This window comes from Myotis daubentonii, chromosome 12 (assembly GCF_963259705.1).
Source record: "Myotis daubentonii chromosome 12, mMyoDau2.1, whole genome shotgun sequence".
Classification (NCBI taxonomy): Eukaryota; Metazoa; Chordata; class Mammalia; order Chiroptera; family Vespertilionidae; genus Myotis; species Myotis daubentonii.
This window is the reverse complement of record NC_081851.1, coordinates 44324337-44339911: the sequence shown is the minus strand read 5'-3', so window position 1 is coordinate 44339911 and position 15575 is coordinate 44324337. Positions and strand designations below refer to the sequence as shown.

The window sequence follows — 15575 nt, the reverse complement described above, 5'->3', positions numbered from 1 at the left end:
CTACTGCAGTGGTTGCTAGCACGCCTCCTAGAGAGCAGCATTGCCACATTAGTTTAGAGAAGAGTAATCAAGCTCTCAAAACATGCACTGGTCATTGGTCCATAATTTGCATGTGTCTGTATAACTTGACCACACATTTTCAGGTAATGCATTTTTCCTCTGAGGGGAATTTCTTTAATTTTTCTTCTAGGGAATTTTCCTTCACTGGTATTTCAAATCTGCAGAAAAAGAAGAGATGTAGCAGCTTTAGAAATATGTTTAGAGGGCTCCTGAGGGTCTTCTGTCAGCCTCCAGTTGAAGTCCTTGGTGTTCCTGATGTTTGATGGGTGAGATGATCTCTGGCTCTTCTTTATTTGGCAGAAGTTCTTGTGTAGTGGTTACCTGAGCCCACGACACTGGTCATCAGTCTCATGGGCTTTTCAGCAAAGGGATACTTAGGTTTTAGAGCTCTACACTTGCTTTGGTTCAATTAAGGTAGTGATAGGTTCTTAAATCAATGAAGCCTTCTCTTGGTGCTCCTGAGATGGATTCTCCCCTGAGCCTCCATCTCATGAATGTCAGCATCTAGTTAATTCATTCTCTCAGAACTGCTCAATTCTGTGGCCTCAGTGAAACTGGCACTTATATTTTTTTTATGTGTGGCTACTCCCACATCATTTTGATTTTGAGTTTGAAAGTCAAAAGGCTGAATAAACATTGACAGGGTTTGGACTTTTCATAAACCCAACCAGGCCTTAGGAGGAAAAGATGAAAGAGACCCACATGGCTCATTTCCATCCCTGACTCTGCTTGTACCCATCTCTGTTCTTAAGTTAGATGAGGGAGAATGGAAAAGAAGGGCAAGAAGTTGGGAGAATACTTTGAGTCAGACTTGAAAATTGAATCCAGAATTAAAGGCACTCAAAGTGTGACCGTCTCCTACTTTAATACCCCTGATTGATAAAGGTCTGGAATCTTAGATGTTCTAGGTTGTCATGGCCCCCTCATGCAGAAAGTGAGAATTCATTTTTTTTTGTTAAAATATGTATTTTATTGATTTTTTACAGAGAGGAAGGGAGAGGGATAGAGAGTTAGAAACATTGATGAGAGAGAAACATCGATCAGCTGCCTCCTGCACACCCCTTACTGGGGAGGTGCCTGCAACCAAGGTACATGCCCTTGACTGGAATCGAACCTGGGACCCTTCAGTCCGCAGGCCAACACTCTATCCACTGAGCCAAACCGGTTAGGGCAAGAGAATTCATTTCTTAAAGCATAGGCTTTTACTTAGGCCAAAAGTTAAACTTCTCTGTGATTTACCTTCTTATGAAAAATGTCAAGTGAAGTAAAAATTCTTATTTAGAATAAGAAAACAAATACTTCATGTGCTGGGCTGTACAGATTATTGGATAAATTAAGTTTTTCTTTAATGTTTATTCTATATTGATTTTATTCTCTAAATGCTAGGAACATCTGCCAAATAATCTTGATGAACTTTATTAGCATTAACAATAAATCTGAAAAATTAAACTATTATCCTGATTCATTCAGGTCTCAAAGTAAAATATTAGGAATGTTGGGGAGGTTTTTTTGGCCATGATATCATATCTTGAAAGATAGAGGCCATGAATGAGGCACTTTTGTCTTTAGGGGGCCCAAAAATTTTTGTCATTGCATGTGAATTATCATATTTATTAATTTTAAGATGTGATACTTTTTATATACCACTAAAAAGCTGCCAATTCAGTATGATTTATATCAATTGTATGATGTACGTCAATTGCAGAGATATTAAAATGTGAAAGGTTATATCTTAGAATACCTGAGGTACATCATTAGTGTGTGTATAGACACAAAAATACACCAACAAGTCAAGGCCCGGTGGTGGAACAAGGGTGCTTGTAGCTTCCTGACCGCTGCCCAGCATCAAGGGGACGCGCTTTCATTCTCAAGCAGTAAGCCACATGAACTTACATCCTAAGTGTTAGCAAGGGCTCACTCATTGCCCTGGAAACCTACCATCCTCTGACTAGCTTGTCTTCAACTAACATTCTTTTCCTGTTCATCGCCTGTCCTTCACGCTGCCCACTGTGCAGAGCTTAGTAGCCAGGGAGGTGGCCTTGGGGCTGTGGGTCTCATTTACAGACACCCAACCCTGCCCAGGCAGCACCCCTGCAGCTGACACAATATTCCCAGGTGAGGGTGGGAGGGGAGTGGCCAGGTCTCCCTATAGAGAAAAGACCAACTCACACCTTTGAATCAATGGCCCTCTGGGCTCTTCATCCTCTTGTTTAAGGGTCCCAGGCATTGAGCCTAGAAGGGCTTTTTCCCCCTCTTGTCCTACTTCATTGCAAAATGTGCAGTCATGAGGTGTTAACTAATCACTGGGTAATTTATTTTCCAGTGTGTGGGGTGGAGAGAAAATGAAAAGAACTCTGTTGGAACAGGACAAAGACAGCTGTGGGGCAGGCTTGCAGAGGCCTAGCAGGAAACCTAACCATGCAGACACCCAGGAATCAGACGACAGATGCCAAGGCCCTGCACACTAACAAGGCACATGTCCTGCCTGTTTTGCTTGTTGGAACATTTGAAGAGGAACATACGCCCTCCGCCCTCCCGGTGGTGGGTGCTGCAGGCAACCAGGAGGCCAGAGCTGCAGATTCTGTACCCTCTCATCTGCTGCTGTCCTCCTGGCTGGTGAGATGGGAGAAACTCAGAAACGCACACAGAGAGAAAAACAAAATAATCAAATGTGGGCAAAATAGCAATTATTTTTTTCCTCTTGTGGGATATGAGAAATGAGTGGGGGACATTGAGGGATAAAGTTGAAGGGCTTCATGTTGGTGGGAAATGCCTTTATTTGGTTGCAAAAGCCTCTCCACGTGAGTCACTATGGAAGGAATGTAGAAGGAGGAGTTGTGACACATTGTCATGAAAATTAGAGACCTATCTCAGTCATCAGGTCCTCCTGGATTGAAGAACAAGACAAACAGAAGATGCAGAATAATCCCAGAGAACCCGGAGGCTGGGGAGGAACATTACATTGTAGGAGGGAGCCTGTCTTGTCAGCCACACCACCAGACATTGCGGAGCTGCTTATTGAAATGAGTGCTAGCACCCTCCCTGCAACTGAGGACCTGCTCAGTAAGGGCAGTGTTAGCGAAAAAACCCCAGCTCTGGCAGACCTTTAACAATATGGCCAACAGTTGAAACTATTTTCTGCTTTATCCCAAATCTGGACATGTTTCATTGCTAGTAGACCAACCCAATAAGTAACTCTTTTGAGATGGGCTTGGTTTGTTTGGAGAATCTTGCACTTACAAAATATATTTTAAAATAACTTGAAATTTTAAAATTTTTGACTTACAGAACAAATATAAGACAGAGAGTACCTGTATACTTCCACCTAACTTTCCTAATGTCAGCATTTTACAGAACCATATTACAATGTTCAAAATTAACATTGGACCAACCAACAACAGGAAATCAACATTGCTATAATTCTATTACCTACACTGAGATCTTATTTGAACTTTAACATCACTAATGTCTATTTTCTGTTTCAGGATCCTGTACAAGGCCCCACATAGCATTTAGTTATTTTTCCTTGGTCTCCTCCAATCTGTTGTAGTTTTTCAACCTTTCCTTGCCTCTCTTGACTTGAATACTTTTGAAGAGTGGTGGGCTTGTCTGATGTGTTCCTCGCAATTAGAATGAGGTTATGTATGTTTGGCAAGAATGCCACAGACGTGATGTTGTGGCCTCAGTGCAGCTTGTCCGGGCTTCATGATGTCACTATGTCCCACTCCTGGCCCTTTACACCTTGTTCACTGGGCTTCACTGTAAGATAATATCTTTCTCTTTGTAGTTAAGAGACTTAACTACATTTATACATTTAAACTGTATAATAATTAAATTATTTCATGCATGGAAAGTGCTTAGAGCCTGGCATGTCGTCAGAGCTCAATGAATGGGAGCTGTGGCTTTTTTCATCATCGTTATTGCTGCCCCTGTCTTAGTTCTGTCCCTGGTTTTTCCTTCTCTGGTGTTGATTGCTTGTCCTGTTCCTTCATTATTCTCTGCATCCCATGCTGACCCACTCCTGACCAGTCACTTTCTCACATTGGGGTTAGTGCTCTCATTTGAAATATCTGTGGCCTTAAGGAGGGCACAGAAGAGCTGAATGCCTCTCAGCATGTGGGGGTTAGGGTGGGCATGAGCCTGCTGTAACTCCAGGGTAAGGGCACAGCCATGCTCACAGGAGCAAGGGTGCCTCCGTCTTTGCAGGATGTGTTTGCTTCAGAGGTGGCCTTGGTTGGGGGTGGGGGCCCAGCTGGCACATATCTCTCATGGTAGAATCTGGACCAGAACCCAAGGACCCATAGTCACTCTCCTCTTGGACCTGGAGGGACAGGTTGGGGAAAAGGCCACCTGGCTGAGGCCTTGAACAGGACTGAGCCAGCGGTGGACCTCCTGTGGAAGGTAGAGTTCTTTCCAACAAGGGGGTGGGGCTGCTGTATTGAGCAACCTTCAGGAGTCACAGCAGAAAAGGACTCAGGTCAGGGTTGGAGGAAGCATCAAGGTTTGTGATAGAGCCCTCGCAACGCTGGCAAGGATGCCCAAGTTAAAGCAACCTTGGTTCCCCCCTCCATGAGAGCGGAGATGCCAGTGTGCTCAAGAACAGTCTGCTAGGAATTGCTTTCCGGGAGATTCCTTGTCCTCCTCTAGCACACAGAGCTTTATTTACAGAACGGCTGTTCTTGGCAGTTTTCTCAGCCTCCCAGACTCTTGCCCTACTGTTGAGCATTTCGGCTCTATTTTTACTCAGAGATGAGAAGTTTCCCATGTTTGAAAATAGCTGCACGTAGAGGACTGCTAAGTTACTACTTTTGTCTGCTTAGGATGTTTTCAGAAGAAAAAGTTTTAAAACATATGCATGGGAATTCACCTAGGCCTGAAAATTTCAAAGACAGTGAGGCAACATTGGGTATATATGACACTTCAGACAAAGGAGACAGTGAGGAACGGGGTATTCGATTGCAGAAGGGAGAAAGGGTGATTTACAGATAGTTGAGGAAGAGAGGAGCATATGTGGCAGACAATGGGGCATAGTGCTATCTAGCTAACAGGTCTCTATCTGAAGCCCTCCTGTTTACCATACTTCATTCATGTTGGGCTAGGGCAGTGGTCGGCAAGCTCATTAGTCAACAGAGTCAAATATCAACAGTACAACGATTAAAATTTCTTTTGAGAGCCAAATTTTTTTAAACTTAAACTATATAGGTAGGTACATTGTTATTAACTTAATTAGGGTACTCCTAAGGCTTAGGAAGAGCCACATTCAAAGGGCCAAAGAGCCGCATGTGGCTCGCGAGCCGCAGTTTGGCGACCACGGGGCTAGGGTGACATCTTAAACTCTCCTCCCTGAAGTAGGTTTCTCAGGGAGTGTCAAATGTTCTTTCTGAGTCTTTTGTTTCTGAATAAATAGTTTAAAATCAGCACCCAAAGAGCAGCTTGAGTGCTGTGTGGGTCTATGGTCAGGGGAGGGAGAGCCTGGCGTAGCTCTGGCGGCTACAGTGGTGTATGAACAGCCTGGCCCAGCTGTGAAGGGGAAGGAGGGTGTCTGCTCAAAAGAAAGTTCTGTGCTCCAAGCTGTGCGGGATTCTACTGGGCTAGAGCAAGCTAGGACCTGGTGGCACAGCTGCTGAGGTGGGAAGAGCCTCCTGACAATGCCCTGCTTTCATAATCAATGTGATGGTCGTTCCTGAAAATGTGCTTGGTGGGTGTCGGTAGACATGGGGAGACAGGACCTTTGCCCCCACTGGGGGAATGTCAAGGCTGGCCATGTGGCAGGCACTCTGGCCCCAGGGGGAAATGGTCAGTGTGCCTGTGATCCACCAGCCCAGCCAGTTCTGGTTTCCTCCTTCAGTTTACGGATGAGGAAAGTGAGGCTTAAAAAGTTACATCAACCCAAGTTCACAGAATGAGCAAGCGGGGAGCTAGGATTTATTCCTGAGGGCTCTGACTCCAAAGCCCTAAGGCTTTACCCTGGTGAGGGACTGTCTCCTTGGGCCGTCCAGAGGAAGTCCTTAAAAGGTCATCATGGTTCAAGGAAGTGCCAGTGCTGGGTCATCTCGGCCTGCCGGGGTCCTGCCCCAGCGGGTCCAGGGGTTCCCCAAAGGTGTGGACGGAGTCGGCGAAGAAGGAATGACACGGAGACAGCGTTCAGTTGATCAGCAGCCTAGCCAGGATCTCTAGCCAGGATCTCCAGCCAAGTTCTGGTCTGGATCTCCAGAGAGGTTCTGCTGCTGTTTATTGCCTTGTTACATCCGTATTTATACCAGTTGATTTTAATCCTGTCAATTTCTATTACAAAGGTTAGGGCGTTTCTTATCTCCATTCCAGGGAGTAAAGATTATGTAGCTTAAGCATGATTGTTTGTAGTGATTAACTACCCGCCTGGCACTTAGTTAAGGAGTTTCATCCCCTCCCTGACTTCAGGGAAAAATTCCTACCTGGGGAAACAACCTTTCTCGGAGAGGTGACCTTGGTTAAAACACACAGCGTTAAGGGGAGCAAACATATTAAGAACAGTATGCTATATACGCCAGGTCCCTTGAAACATATGCTGTGCAGATGTTTCTTTCCTGCAGCGACTGTGTCAAGCAGCAAGGATGGACCGGCTTCCGGCAAATTCCCCCTTTTTTATTTTTTAAATGCTCACGCATGCAAATCAGTGGCCACCTCTCAGATTGGGCCATTTAAGTCTCGGAAGAAGAGTGGCAAGCAATGATAGTGAGCATAGCTATAAACATAGTGGATGGAGCGCAGAAGGAGTCCCATTCCTGTAGAAGGTTGCCAGCCTCTTCAGTCAAGGGATTTCAGCTGTCCTCAAGTTATTGGTTTGATTGTCTTTGTTGGTCTGGCTAGCGGGCGGCGTCACTGGCGACAGGCTTCCTGAAGCGTCTGCAAGTTGAAGGACTGCATCAAAGGGTCCATCAGGGCCGTGGTTGATGGTGGTGTTGATGTCCGAGGAGGAGTAAGCTGTGCCCTCTGGATCAAGCTGATATGGAAAATGGAGGGTAGTAGAAAAAGAAGAGAAAGCAAAAGAACTACAAGGCATGGAAGTGTTTAGAAAAAAGAGGGAGAAGAAAGGGAAGAAGGCAGCATCCTGACACAGCCCTTTCCTTCAGCTTCCCCTTTCCCTGTGGTCCCAGGTAGAAATGGGAAACAAGTCCTGTTGCAGTGAGAGGGCAGCTGCTGTCAGCCAGTCTCTGTCTTTACCTGGGTCCCGATCTGAGCTGGGCATGGGAAGCAGGAAGCAGCCATGGGGACAGGAGACCTTCCTCAGAAGGGGCGAGTGTTCAAGCCCCTGCACCATTGGGGAGGGGGGTCTGTGCCCCACCTTTGTTGCACCCCAAGTTTTCTCCTACTGGCCCCCGACTGTGCCTGTCTTAGGTTGCCCCACCCTGTGGAGTCTTACCCGTCGTTGACTACCAGCCATCTCTGGGCCAAGTAGGGTGATGTGAGGTTCAGTTTTGTCTCCTTGATAGCCTATGTCCCTCTGGCCTCCATGCCCAGCAACTGCCTTTGGATTCCCTCGCTTGCTGGCGGGGCTCTGGCATTGATCATAGGGAACTCAGGTTTCTTCTCTAGAGAGGGCCCAGCTTACGCCATTGGGCCAGAGACAGATCCATGGTACCAGCCACCATGAGGCTTCAACCTCAGCATGAACAGAGAGCTCAGGCAACAGCTTATGGGCAATTGGATTGTAAGAAGAGGGTCCCTCTTGGCACAAGGGTAAGAGGCGCCAATACAGGACAAAGGAGAGTCCTGGAACAGGGCTTTCTCAGCCCAGGATGTCAGGCTCTTGGCACAAGACAACTCCATGTATGGGACATATACCAGACACCCCCTAGTTATGGCAGAAAAGGGAGGTGCCCTTCCTGGAACAGTAGGGTAGGGAGATTCTAGAAAAGGCTGTGTTCAGGAAAGAAGGAGACAGGCCAAAGAACCAGCAAACAAGTAGTTAGATTTTTAAAAAAAAGGAAAAAGGAAAGGAGATGTGGGGCAAAGCTGAGACATGTGGAAAGACAAAAAGGAGGCACATGTGATCCTCCCAATGGACAGATTGTTCCAGCTCAGGGCTGCACATCTGCTGCAGACGGGCACTGGTCAGGTGTGCTATGATGAGGCAGAGATGGCGGGCGGTGAGACATAAGGTCGGACTAGACGGTCTGGAATCCACACAGGTGAGTCTGCGTCCTGTGGAAATATACAAGCATATCCTCTCCCCCAGGTTAAAAGTACATCAGGTCCCTTCCAGGCTCCTGTAAGCAAGTCTTTCCATTTGACAAGGGCTTTAGGTTTAGTTAGATCAGGGTTCCAATGCCTGTACATCGGGGAATTTCCCTCAGAATCTACATTTAGTATATTAATTACAAATTGAGCATGTTGTAGAACATGATGAGGAGAGGAATATTTAAACTCATTTTCTTGTAATTTTTTAATTTGTGTTTTTAAAGTTTGGTGAGCCCTTTCTACTATTGCTTGGCCTTGAGGATTGTAGGGTATTCCTGTAGTATGTGCGATGCCGAATGTAGAGCATAAGTTTTTAAAAGCTCTAGAGGTATAGGCAGGCCCATTGTCAGTTTTAAGTGCCCTTGGTATTCCTAGGTAGGAAAAGCATTGGAATAGATGTTGACTTACATCTTTAAAGGCTTCTCCTATACGTGCAGAAGCAAGGATAACATGAGAAAAGGTATTAATACAAACATGCACATAGCAAAGTTTGCCAAAAGATGGGACATGAGTAATATCCATCTGCCATAAGTCACAGGGTCTAAGTCCTCTTGGATTAACTCCAGTAGCAGGGCTAGGAAAATGAGTAGGACAATGGCCGCAGTCACGCACAATACTTCGAGCAGCTTCTCTAGATATGCGATAATATAGACGGAGAGCAGAAGCATTTTGATGGTGAATGGCATGAGACCGCCGGGCTTCTTCTAGAGCTGTACAAACTACTGGGCGAGTTAGTAAATCCGCCTGATAATTTCCTTCGCTTAAGGGTCCTGGTAGGCAGGAATGAGCTCTAATATGTCCAATATAGAAAGCCTTTTCTCGTTTGTGAATGCAAGTTTGTAGCTGAGTTAACAAAGAGAAAATGGCTGTTCTTCCTTGTGGGAGAGAGGCGGTCTCAATATGAGGAAATAATTTAACTATATATTGAGAGTCAGTGTACAAGTTAAAGGGAACCTGTTCCAATTGTTCAAAAGCATAAATGAATGCCAAAAGCTCTGTTCTCTGAGCTGACGTCTCTAGAGTTTGTTGAACATGGGTTATTGAGTCAATGATTGTTACTGCCCTACCATTAGAGGAACCATCTGTGAATACTAAGGAGGCAGGAGGTGATAATGGTTCTTTTGAACATTTAATAGGAAATATAAACGGATGTAGGGAGAGAAATTGCAATATAGGTGATCTTGGCAAATGATATAAAATTTGCCCTGGGAAGTTACCTATAGCTATTTGCCACTCTTCTTCAAATTGTAATAGTGTGTCTAATTGTTCTCTTTTATAAGGTATTATTATCTCAGTAACTTCTCTTCCAAAGAGTTCGATACTGCGTCGTCTACCTTTGATAATGAGAGTGGCCACTAGGGAGGGATAGGGTGGTACAATCTTCCTAGGAGTGACAGGTAAATGTATCCATTCTAATGGTCCTTCCTGCCACAAGCATCCTGTAGGAGTATATTTAGTGGCTAGAATAATTAAGGCCCAAGATTTGGAATAATCTAGATACTGTAGTTGCTGTTTATTGATGGCCTGTTCTATTTTTGCTATAGCCTTTTCTCCTTCTACAGTTAATTGTCGGGGAGACTTAGGGTTAGAATCTCCCTTTAAAATGTCAAATAGAGGTTTTAAGTCAAGAGTGGTTATTTTTAGATATGGCCTGACCCAGTTGATATCACCTAATAGTTTCTGATAATCATTCAATGTGTTTAAATGATCTTTTCTTAATTGTAGAGGCTGATGGGTGATAGTAGAGGTATGTAATATTCTGCCTAAGTATGAAAAAGAAGGTTCAGTCTGAATCTTTTCTGGGGCTATTTTTAGACCATGTTCTTCTAAAGCAAGGATGGTCTGAGTAAGAATTTCCTGTAAAGTAGCCCGATCTTTATGAGCTAGTAAAATATCATCCATATAATGAATAAGATATAGATCTGAAAATTTCTTTCTAATAACTTGCAATGCCTGATCTACAAACTTTTGACATAATGTAGGACTATTTTTCATCCCTTGTGGGAGAACCTTCCATTGGTATCTCTGATAAGGCTGTTTAAAGTTTTCTGATGGTATGCTGAATGCGAATCTTTGACAATCAGCTGGGTGAAGAGGTATAGTGAAAAAACAATCCTGTAAGTCAATAACAACAACACAATACTCCTGTGGAATTGCCACAGGGGAGGGCAATCCAGGTTGTAAGGAGCCCATATCTTCCATGGTGGCATTTATGGCTCTTAGATCTTGCAAAAGTCTCCACTTGCCTGATTTCTTTCTTATTACAAATATGGGTGTGTTCCAGGGACTATTTGATGGCTCTATATGTCCCTCTGCTAATTGCTGATCAATTAATTGTCGGGCTGCTGATATTTTCTCAGATGTTAAGGGCCATTGCTCAACCCATACTGGTTGTGACGATTTCCAGACTATGGGATCAGCAGTCCTAAGGGCAATGGCCCCAATTACAGATCCTGTCGAGGAGTGTGAGGTATTACTTTCCTTTCCTAATCCCTTTCCTGGATTAAATCTCGTGTCTAGCATCTGTGATGTTACTCTATCACTGGGGCTATATAATACAACTCCCATTTGAGACAAGATATCTCTTCCCCATAATGTAAAGGGGATAGTCATAATTACATAGGCACAGAATGTCCCTGAATGTTGATCTTCATCAGCCCAAGTTAAAATCTGAGAACTCTTTTTTACATTAGATGCCTTGCCTAGTCCTACTAGGGAAGTGGAGGTGGTGTGCGTGGGCCATGAAGAGGGCCAATCCTTCCCTGCTATGCAGGAAACATCTGCTCCTGTATCCAATAGACCTTCAATTGGTTTTCCCTGAATTTGTAAAATTTTTGTAGGTCTAGTAGCATGGATTTCTTGTATCCAAAATGCTGCATCGCTAGATCCAAAGCCTCCGGCCCCTCTAGCTTCCTGGGTAACAGCTGTCCCTATTTTATGTATTGGTAACAGGATTAATTGGGCAATTCTCTGGTTGGGCTGAATCTGTATAGTTGTGGTGGGTGGGGAAAGTAAAATCTGTATTTCTCCTGTGTAGTCTGCATCAACAACTCCTGGGATGACTAAGATCCCCTGTAAGGAGGTGGAGCTCCGCCCTAATATTAAACCTACGGTTCCCTCAGGCAGCGGCCCAGACACTCCTGTAGGAATGGCTGCTACTGGCGAGTCTGGGGTTAGTATTGCGTGGGTGGTTGAGTGGAGGTCCAATCCTGCACTGCCTGGGGTTGCCCTGAAGAGGTCACTGACTGATCGAAATTTGCAGAGGGGTTGAAGGTTGATGCCCCTATTATTGCAGGGGCCTGGGGCTGGCCCCTTCTCAAGTTTCCCAATTGAGGTGATGGGATATAACCTCCTTGGGAGCTATTTGTAGAGTTTAAAGGCCGACCATTTTTATGGTATTTTGATCTACATTCCTTTGCCCAATGGAATCCTTTCTGACATCGGGGACAAACGGTTTTTGGAGGATTAATATTATTCCCTAATCTATTTCCAGGCTGTCGAGGAGCTTGCCATCTGGCCTGAGTATTATTATTATTTTTATTTGGGCATTCTCTGCTAAAGTGCCCAGATAAGCCACAAGAGTAGCAGTTCATATTTCTTTTATTACCTGTATTATTGCTGGCTTGTCCTATAGCCTGTACATATTGAGGGTATGTCTCCCCTTTGAGAGCTGCAGCTATAGCTACACCCTGTATAAATGCTGGACTTACATCAGCACACTGTTTTATAAAATCATTTATAGTTCCTGTTCTGCGAATCGGCCTTAATAAAGCCTGACAGGTATTATTAGCATTTTCAAAAGCCAGTTGTTTGATTAGGATATTGGCTGCCTCTTTGTTATTGATTACTCTCTTGACTGCCTGCATGAGGCGAGAAAGGAAATCCTGATATGGTTCCTCGACCTTCTGTTTAACCTCTGTAAGGGTGGTTGTTTTTCCTGCTGTACAAGGTAGGGATTTCCAGGCACTTACTGCACAACTGGTTACTTTGGTAAGTGCCTCTGTGGGCATATTCATTTGCTCCTCAGCCGTGTTAAAATCACCTTCTCCTAGTATCATGTCTAGGGTTATTCCTTTTCTGGTTTTTTCCCTAGTGGCTACAGCTTTCTTAGCAAGATCATCATATTCAGTTTTCCATAATAAGTAATCGCCTCCTGAGAGACAGGATTTACAAACCTGTGACCAATCATAAGGAGTCATCCATTTACTGGCTAGGGTTTCTACCAAGGTTTGTGTGTAAGGAGCTAGAGGTCCATATTCAGAGCAGGCCAATTTTAATTCTTTAAGTACTTTGTAAGGTATAGGCTCCAAGGTGGGGTTTCTATTCCCACCAGACTCATTCTCATATGTAACTGGGAAGCAGAGTGAGAATTCAAGATCTCCATTAGCTTCAGCTTCTCTTATCGCCCTTTGAAATTTAGACATGGAGCTCCTAGGAGCCACAGGACCTGGTTTAGGCTTCCTTTCTAATTTGGGGAGCCTGTTTTGAATGGGAGGGCCACTCTCCTCTCTACTGACTGGAAAGGACCAATGGTCATGTTTATGATATTTATTCTCCTCCCGATCAGTAGGCATAGCTAAATTGCTTTTAGATTGAGCTGAAGACAATGATGATGTATCCTCTCTGGGTGGAGCCGAGGGACTATTTAAATTTTGAGAAAGTTCAACCGTTTTTGCCTCTGGTGCCAAGGTGTCACAGATTGATTCCCAGAGGGAAAAGAAACATGGCAGGACCTCGTCAGATCCATGGTGTTTCTTTAATTGCTTTCCTACTTCAACCCAAGTTTTTAAATTAACAGTTCCATCCTCTGGAAGCCATTGACATACTTCTTCTATAAAACTTTCTGTCTCACTGGGAGTAACCTTAACTCCAATTCTGCTAGTAAGCATATGCGTTAAAAGATTAATACAAAGTCTTTTTTCTTTAGACTCAGTATGACCCATCCTGTCAATCTAAGTTTTGTACTAACTACCCGCTTACCCTACTTATCCTCTATAGGGGGGGTCTGAAGCACCCTACGGTGCAGTCCTATCCGTCCCAAGTATGGGGGGACTTACCTAAGGGAACCCTGTTCGGGCGCCAGATGCCGGGGTCCAGCCCCAGCAGGTCCAGGGGTTCCCAAAGGCGTAGACGGAGTTGGCGAAGAAGGAATGACACGGAGACAGCGTTCAGTTGATCAGCAGCCTAGCCAGGATCTCTAGCCAGGATCTCCAGCCAAGTTCTGGTCTGGATCTCCAGAGAGGTTCTGCTGCTGTTTATTGCCTTGTTACATCCGTATTTATACCAGTTGATTTTAATCCTGTCAATTTCTATTACAAAGGTTAGGGCGTTTCTTATCTCCATTCCAGGGAGTAAAGATTATGTAGCTTAAGCATGATTGTTTGTAGTGATTAACTACCCGCCTGGCACTTAGTTAAGGAGTTTCATCCCCTCCCTGACTTCAGGGAAAAATTCCTACCTGGGGAAACAACCTTTCTCGGAGAGGTGACCTTGGTTAAAACACACAGCGTTAAGGGGAGCAAACATATTAAGAACAGTATGCTATATACGCCAGGTCCCTTGAAACATATGCTGTGCAGATGTTTCTTTCCTGCAGCGACTGTGTCAAGCAGCAAGGATGGACCGGCTTCCGGCATCGGCCAAAGTCCACAGCCATGAATTTGGACTTGCCCTTCCGCCTTTGATCCAGCTGTCTAGAAATTTTTGGCTCCATCAGCTGCCTTACTCAGGCTTTGTCATCTCAGGCTTTGTTACTGTGCAAAGCCTGGTGGTGTACTCCAACCTGTCTCAGTGTTTATTAATGAAGGTTGTGGCCACTGAGAAGATACGTGATTAGGTGAGAAAACTGAGGCTCATGAAGGATGTGACCTTTGAATTTTAAATAGTCAGTGTCAATAATTGCTTAGGGCTTGGAGATGATGGTGGAGGGAGATGGGGAGGGACTATTAAGGGGTTAAACAGTTTCGTTTTGTGATGATAAAAATGCTCTAAAACTCATTGTGGCGATGGCTGAACAACTCTGAACATACTAAAAACCATTGAATTGTACACTTTAGATGAGTGAATTACGTGATATGTAGTTATATCTTAATAAAGTTGCTGTGAAAAATAAAATTTCACTGAATCTAAGAAAAAAGAAAAGGCATGGCAAGGGCTCCAAGTCTTGCCCAAAACAGACAAAATCAATCGATTCACACTGTTCCCTCGATGCTGGTAACATACAGGACCTTCACATTGGGCTCTATGTGGTTCACTGCCCACTAGAAGAGTCCTTTCGATGCTTCCCCCAGGTTGGGAGCTTTCCCTGGAAGACGTCCATACACTCCTCAAGCTCTGGAGATGTTCTGATGCTGAAATTCTAGAATTCTGATTCTGTGATGCCACGAGACCCCTGCCTGCCTGTGAGCTGGCTGCTTCGAATGAGGCGTGTAGTCTGGGCAAAGGGCTGTAAGTCACTGGGCACAGTCACTTCTCTGCCTTCCCATCTGATATCCTATTAAACTAGGAGTTCACACAGAGTAGAGGCTGTTTCTGTCTTGTTTGTCCCTGAGTCCCTAGTGCCTGCTGACTGAGTCTTCTGCTTTATTGTCTTCAAATTGCTGGCTCCTTTGCTTGCATATTGTCTCCCACCCACTAAGATAAAAGTTCCACAGGGCAAAGATGTGCTGTCCTGTTCACCTGTAAACCTGCCCCTGATGGGTGTTCAAGAGGTAGTTGTTGAATGAATGAATAAATGAACATAGTGATATTTGTTGAAGGGAGAAGTATGTGAGGGAATAGATAATAGTTTGAGATTTCCAAAGTGTTTTTCCTAAGATTTTGAACTTACTGGATTGAGTGATTTAATTTGAATTTAATCTTTGTTTCCTTCCACTCAGTTTTCATATGAAAGTAGGAGAAAAGTTCCAGAAGGGCAGGTGTCCATTGTGTTTACTTCTATACCTTGTCCATACTAGGAGCTCAATAGAGAGTTGACTGAATGAATAGATGAACATGGTAATATCTGTTGAGAAAAAGAAAAGTTAGAGTAGCATTCAGAAGTTCTCCAGAGAGGAGAGGAAGAAAGAGCAGGGAAGTGTTTGTTCCACGTAGTGGCTAACTCTTAATTATGTCCTTTTATCTGTCCTGCCCTGACCGATTACTTGGACTCAAACTGCCTGTGCAAAGATAACCTGAGGATAAGTAAACACCGGCCACAGGTGTCATTCACCTACCTCAAGGACTACCTGAATCTCTACTTGACCAGTCTTCCAACTCCCATTTGCTTCTGATCTTAGTTTTGATATCTGTCCTTG

General features: G+C 44.4%; 1 protein-coding gene across 4 annotated transcripts in view; it reads left to right on the top strand.

Moving 5' to 3' along the window:
* B3GNT2 (UDP-GlcNAc:betaGal beta-1,3-N-acetylglucosaminyltransferase 2) overlaps positions 1 to 15575 on the top strand; it is a 244919-nt gene that overhangs the window by 133217 nt on the left and 96127 nt on the right. Inside the window, exon 2 of one of the 4 annotated variants that reach the window (XR_009447952.1) lies at positions 2384 to 6113. The exons of the other annotated variants lie outside the window; for them this stretch is intronic. The gene's annotated coding sequence lies outside the window, so the exon portion shown is untranslated. Of the gene's footprint in view, positions 1 to 2383; positions 6114 to 15575 lie in introns of those variants that run through there. 4 annotated transcript variants of the gene reach the window in all.